The sequence below is a fragment of the Nicotiana tabacum genome, chromosome 1, assembly GCF_000715075.1.
Source record: "Nicotiana tabacum cultivar K326 chromosome 1, ASM71507v2, whole genome shotgun sequence".
Taxonomy (NCBI): domain Eukaryota; kingdom Viridiplantae; phylum Streptophyta; class Magnoliopsida; order Solanales; family Solanaceae; genus Nicotiana; species Nicotiana tabacum.
In genome coordinates, this window is record NC_134080.1 from 148,567,996 (window position 1) to 148,575,188 (window position 7,193).

The following is a 7,193-nucleotide window of genomic DNA, read 5'->3' on the forward strand; positions in this document are numbered from 1 at the left end:
CTTATGACGTGCACAGTCACCACCCCAGTAATGTTTTATCCTTTGACCATTCACCAAGAAAGTACTAGTTGAACTCATATCCCGCAACTCCACAGCTCCATGAGGCTTCACACTTACCACAACAAAAGGGCCTGACCAACGAGATTTAAGCTTTCCTGGGAAATGCTTCAACCTTGAATTGAATAAAGAACATCTTGACCTGGCTCAAACTCTCGATGTTGGATGTGCTTGACATGCCACCTCTTAGTCTTCTCTTTATACAATTTGGTATTTTCGTATGCGTGCAAACAAAACTCATCAAGCTCGTTGAGTTGCAACAACCTCTTCTCGCCAGCCAAGTCCCCATCCATATTCAGCTTTTTAATTGCCCAATAGGCCGTGTGTTCAAGTTCGACGGGAAAGTGACATGCCTTCCCATAAACTAACTTATACGGAGAATTACCTATGGGAGTTTTGTATGCAGTTCGATATGCCTACAATGCGTCGTCTAACTTCCCTACCCAGTCTTTTCTATTTGGACTCACTATTTCTCAAGAATCCGCTTTACCTCTCTGTTTGACACTTCCACTTGACCGCTCATCTAGGGGTGATAGGCAGTGGAAATTTTGTGCTTGACTCCGTACTTTGCAAGAACATTATTCAGTAGTTTGTTGCAAAAATACGTTCCTCCATCACTGATCAACACTCTGGGAGTTCCAAAGCGTGTGAAGATGTGCTTCTTAACAAAGCTTACCACCACCTTTGCATCATTAGTGGGAAGATCAATGGCCTTCACCCACTTAGACACATAATCGACTGCCACCAAGATGTACCTATGACCATTGGAGTACGGAAACGGTCCCATGAAGTCAACTCCCCAAACATAAAAAAGCTCCACTACCAAAATGTTTTGCAGTGGCATCTCGTGCTTCTTTGTGATCGTTCCAGTTCTTTGGCACCTGTCAAACATTTTAACAAAGGAGTGTGCATCCCTAAACAATTTTGGCCAATAGAAACCTGATTGTAGCACCTTCTGGGCGGTCCTGTCTCCACCATGATGACCTCCGTATGGCGAGGCATGACAACTATGAAGTATGGCATTCATCTCCTCACATCATGCAGGAACCTTCTTCTATTATCGGGTGTCAATTCTGGTGGTGTCACCCCCCTTGCAATAAAGTTCACATAATCTGCATACCATGGGGCTATGCTTGAGGTGATTGCCAAAAACTGCTCATCAGGGAATGTTTCTTTGATTGCACCCCCTTCAGCTACATGGTTCCGATTTTCTAATCTGGACAAGTGATCAACCACTTGATTCTCTGTTCCTTTGCGATCTCGGATCTCTAGGTTAAACTCTTGCAAGAGGAGGACCCACCGAATCAGTCTCGGTTTGGCGTCTTTCTTCTCAAATAGGTATCTGATCGCTGAATGATCTGTGTAGACGATGACTTTGGTCCCTACTAGATATGACCTGAACTTGTCAAACACCCACACCACGACAAACAACTCTTTTTCAGTGACTGTGTAGTTCATCCGAGTTGGATTCAAAGTTTTGCTCGCATGGAAGATGGAGTGGAAGATTTTATTTCTCCTTTGCCCCAAAATAGCTCTAATAGGCAAGTCACTCGCATCGCACATCAACTCAAATGGCTGCTCCTAATATGGAGAAATTATGATTGGTGCAGTCACCAACCTTCCCTTCAGCTACTCAAATGCCTTCAGACAGGCAACATCAAATTTGAAGGCGACATCCTTCTCAAGCAACCTGCACAAGGGAGAGGAAATTTTCGAGAAATCTTTAATGAAACGACGATAATAACCTGCATAGCCCAAGAAACTGCGAATGCCTTTCACAAGTATCAGTGGGGGCAATTTTTCAATCGCTTCCTCCTTTGCCTTGTCCACCTACAAACCATCTTTGGATACCTTGTGCCCCAAAACTATACCTTCACGTACCATGAAATGGCACTTTTCCTAGTTTAGCACCAAGTTAGTTTCTTCACACCTACCAAGTACTTTATCAAGGTTCATCAAGCAGTTATTAAAAGAACATCCAAACACAGAAATATCATCCATGAACACTTCCACAAACCTCTCAACCATGTCAGTAAAAATGGCCATCATACACCGTTGAAAAGTCGCATGTGCATTACAAAGACCGAAGGGCATTCTCTTGAACGCATATGTTCCATAAGGACACGTAAATGTGGTCTTCTCTTGGTCCATTAGGGCTATAGCAATCTGATTATACCCCGAGTAACCATCTAAGAAGCAGTAGTACTCCTGGCCACCTAATCTATCAAGCATTTGGTCAATAAAGGGGAGGGGAAAGTGGTCCTTCCGGGTGGCATTGTTCAATTTTCTATAATCAGTGCAAATTCTCCTCCCGTTGACGGTTCTTGTAGGGATTAAATCATTATTCTCATTAACTACTACAGTCATCCCCCTTTCTTGGGTACACATTGAACTGGGCTTACCCATTTGCTGTCTGAGATAGGAAATACAATACTTGCATCAAGCCACTTAATCACTTCTTTTCTTACCACCTCTTTCATGATTGGATTGAGTCGGTATTGTTGCTCTACACTGGGCTTGTGTCCGTCATCCATGAGGATTTTGTGCATGTAAAAGGCTGGGCTAATGCCCTTAATGTCAGACATCATCCACCCAAGTGCTTGCTTGTGCTCACGTAGCACTCTCAACAACTTTTCTTTCTGCAATTTAGACAAGTCAGAAGAAACAATAACGGGTAAAGTGTCAGAGTCACCCAAATAAGCATATTGCAGGTGAGGTGGAAGAGGTTTAAGCTCCAATTTTGGGGCTTCCTCAATTGATGGCTTTGGAGGAGGTCCCTCTGGCCTATTCAAAGGCTCAAAGGGGTGTATCCCTTGCATGTACGCACAAGATGTATCTAGGATGTGCATCATCTCCTCAACCTCCTCGTCAGCCCCAGGCTATCAAGCAACATAAGTCTCTAGAGAATCGTCTAGATATACACTCGGATAATGAATCTGCTCATCAACCTCAACAACAGATATCATTGAGAGCTCCTCATAGTGGCGGGGAAGTTGGATTGCTTTGTAGACATTAAAAATTGCTTCCTCGTCATCTACCCTCAAAATCATCTTTCCCTCTCTCACTTTGATAATTGCATCACCAGTATCTAAGAGAGGTCGCCCCAATATGATTGGAACCAGTTCATCAGCCTCATAATCGAGGATAATGAAATCAGTAGGGAAGATGAATTTCCCAATCTGCAGCAACACATCTTCAATCACCCTTTCAGGGTGTGCTATCGATCTATCAGCCAGCTGCAACATCACAGTAGTGGGCCTTGGAGCTCCTAGGATTAATTGTTTGAACAAAGACAGGGGCATCATATTTATGCTCGCCCCCAAATCGCAAAGAGCATGACCCACATCAATATTACCAATGCGCACAGGAATCGTGAAGCTGCCAGGATCCTTAAGCTTTTAAGGGAGCTTATTTTGGACCCTTGAAGTGCACTCCTCTATAAGTGCCACTGTCTCAAATACAGTTAATCTTCTCTTGTGAGCCACTATATCTTTTATGTACTTAGCATAATCTAGAATTTCACGAAGCACATCAACAAGTGGGATATTCAATTGAACCTGACTCAACATAGAGAGAAATTTTGTGAACATGCGATCATCATTCTTTTTCTGCAATCTCTGGGGGAAAGGTGGTGGTGGCCTTGGGGCCTCCACTGGCTCTGGAATTTCAGCAACATTCTTTGGCTCGTGAGTCACTTTAGGGATCAACTCTCCCTCATGTATGGGCTTGTCTTTATTTTTCTTTGGCACTTCCTCTAGCTCCCTCCCGTTTCTAAGTGTAACTGCATTCACTTGAGGGTTCTTTTCTGTATCATTGGGGAGACCGCCTGTAGGCCTAGTGTTTTGATTTGTTGCTAACTGCCCCATTTGCCTCTCAAGATTTTTGAAGTTGGTTCTGAGTTGCTCATTGTCAATCAACAACTTCTTTAGCAAATCATTGGTACATTCTTCCATTTGTTGGGGTGGTCTCTGAGGCTGATTGAAACTCCCTTGGGGTCTATGCTGATTTCCACCCCATGAGAAATTAGGGATGATTCCTCCAATTTGGATTGTAACAATTCCCGTATTGTGCATGTTGATTCGGTGGACCTCTGTTCTATTGCCCCACATAATAGATGGATTCTGGATTTGTGGGGCACATACCACTCATATGACTATCACCACAGAGTTCGCAGCAAATAGTCATTCGTTGTACATGTTGCATTGTCTGTGGCTGCTGCATTGTCATCCTAGTCATCTGATTGGCCAGCTTTGCAATATTGGCTCTCATGGCTGACACTTCGTTGAGCTCAAGTAACCCAGCTGATTTTTGCTTAACTGCCTTTCATGAATCACCATCAACTTGCTAGTTATTATCATTAACAATGAAGTTATTCAGCAAGATTTGGATTTCACTGTACGGTCTGGCCATGCAACTACCTCACAAGCTGAATCAAGATTCATCTTTGAAGCATCATCTAACCCATCTGCAAAAGTGGGACCCAATACCTCGTCCGTCTGGTAATGATGAGGACAGTCTCTGAGCAACTTCTTGTACCTTTCCCATGCTTGACGAAGTGTCTCGCCAGCTCATTGTTCAAACCCAAGAATTTGACTCCTCAATATCTTTGTTTTCTTAGTGGGGAAAAACTTGATTAAGAATTTACTTTCCAGATCATCCCAAGTGCGGATTGAATTTGCTGGCTCCTTATTCAACCACTCCTTAGCTTCCTCGATCAGTGAAAATGGGAAAAGTATCAGCCTGACATAGCCCTTGGAAGCGTTCGGATAATTGTAAGGGTCCGTAATTTCCAAGAAATTCTGAATGTGCCTCTACGGGTCTTCCTGAGGTAAGCCCTCAAATAGCCCTGTGGATTGGATCAGCTGCACCATGTATTGTTTTAGCTCAAAGTGCCTAGTGATATCAGGCTTCACAATAGCTCGAGTCATATTAGCCAGACTGGTCCTTGCGGCTTCGATCACCGCACGTTCCTCATTACCTGCCATCTCAATTGGCTGTGGTTGAAATACGATGTCCAACTCTATTTCAATTCAAGTTCTAGCGTCCACCTCCCTCCTCAATCTATGAAGTGTTCGTTCAATTTCGAGATCAAGAGGAAGGAGATTGTTTGCGCTTCTACTTCTTCGCATTCAAGAAAAGAAAACCTGTATTGGCACAAACAAAGTGAACTGAAAATTAAAACTTGAATAAATAAATAATAAAAGCTCAACTCAGTCAAGTAGCTAATTTCTAAGTCCCCAGCAACGACGCCAAAAACTTGTTGCGACCAAAAATACTCACGCAAGTGCACGTGATCGTCAAGTAATAGAGTAGTGAGTAGAGTATCATTCCAACGAAGACTTATGATTAACTGTTGACTAATTCAAACTCAATTAATTTGTCTATCCAAGAGGTTTTTCACAAAATAGAGATGTAATTATTTTACTACCTAAGCTACCAAGCAATAATCTAACTAGAGCAATTAACCAAACAAATAACAATTTCGAGTAACAAACAGTAGGAGAGGATATTCCAGGGTCACAGGCTAGTTAACAATCGTGTTATGTTCTTAGCTTAAAATGACTAATCGATTTACCTGGATTGTTGATTGACAAGGTTAATGTTACTCATAAGAATCTGTCGAGTTCTTACACGCCTATTCAAGTTAACTCAATGCCTATATGTCTATGGAATTAAGATTAACAAGAATGCATTTACAATTCCTGTATTTCAACCAAGCAAGGCAATTGGGTATATGTCTATCCCAATTGCTAATCCGTTCCCCGAGGCCCAGGTTCAAGAACTTGCCCTATTTAATTCTATATGCAATCTAAAGTTCCCACTTTCGAGTTCAACTAAAGATTCGTAGATAATATTTCACTGTTAGCTACTCAGTAAAATAATTAAAAGCAGAATTAAATAAACAACCCAATATGATAAACCAACTTTGTCAAATTGAACTTCAAACAACAACATTCATGTTTCACATATGACCCTAGAACAATGGGTTTTAGCTACTCATGCTAGTGTTCATCACAAATAGATTCAATTTCATCCCAAATAGCAAAAACCAAGAGAAGAAAAGAAGAACTTGATGGTCAGATCTCCTCCTTGCCTCTTGTCTCTCTATTTCTTGCACTAGACTATGAAAAAGCTCCCCTCTCTTCATTGGGTGAGCTTGAATTTATATAGGTTAAGTGAGTTTTCCTCCAGATTTCCAATTTTGCCCCTAAATAACTCTTCCCGGATTTTGGACTAGCACGACCACGCACCTGGACGCGCATCTGGCCGCGCTAATTGGCTAAGATTCTGTCATGGACGCGGTAAAAGTAGCGTGGTCGTGCACCTGGGCGCGCATGTCCAGTTCTGTGTTTCATCACTTCTGTTCCTCGTCTTCAAGCGTACTCAGCTCTGAGGGGTCTTTCTTGCTCCAAAATGATTCCAATCACAACTGTTTAAGGCATCACCTAGGCTCCTCATCCTACAATATATACAATTCACAATTAGAGCCTATTTTTCATCAATTAACCATATTATAATATTGGAATATAATCAAGTGGGAGAATAAACAATCGCCAAATTACCTAGATTTATGAAGAAGCTAAGGAAAAATTTGCTCCAAATTAGAAAGGTCCATACATTGTAATAAGAGTATTTCCAAATGGAGCGTTTTATTTGGGAGACATCAAAGGGAATGTCCCCGAGATAACATTCAACGCAGATGCAGTCAAAAGGTACTATGTTTGACTCACTACTTGATGTTAACATTCTCTGATTGGGATGACGAAGGCTTACATTCTCGTTACCCAAACACTATCAACCCATTGCAAACCCTTTGAGCCGGATACTTTTTCCTTGATCACCCTCTTTGAACCTTGTATGTAAAAAGAAAGAAAAGAAAAAAAAAGAAGAAGAAAAAATAGAAAAAAAGAGAAGAAAAATATAAAATAAAAGAAAAAGAAAAAAACTAACAAAAATTAAAACAAGTTCATGTAATTGAATTACATCCGACTTGATTCCCAAAGGATACGTAGGCAGCCTCACTCTGGGGTTTGGTCACACCAAACAAAAAATCCACATTTCCCAAAAGTGAAAACTGGGGCAGATGTTACAATGGTTCGGCGATGGTTTATCCGAAAGGTTCCAAAGTTGTAATT

At 41.6% G+C, this 7,193-nt stretch overlaps 1 non-coding gene across 1 annotated transcript; it reads left to right on the top strand.

Moving 5' to 3' along the window:
- The first annotated feature begins 4,554 nt into the window (after window positions 1-4,554).
- On the top strand, window positions 4,555-4,661 carry LOC142165192 (small nucleolar RNA R71). The gene has a single exon (XR_012696113.1). It is a non-coding gene; the product is annotated as a small nucleolar RNA R71 (small nucleolar RNA).
- The last annotated feature ends 2,532 nt before the right edge of the window (window positions 4,662-7,193 follow it).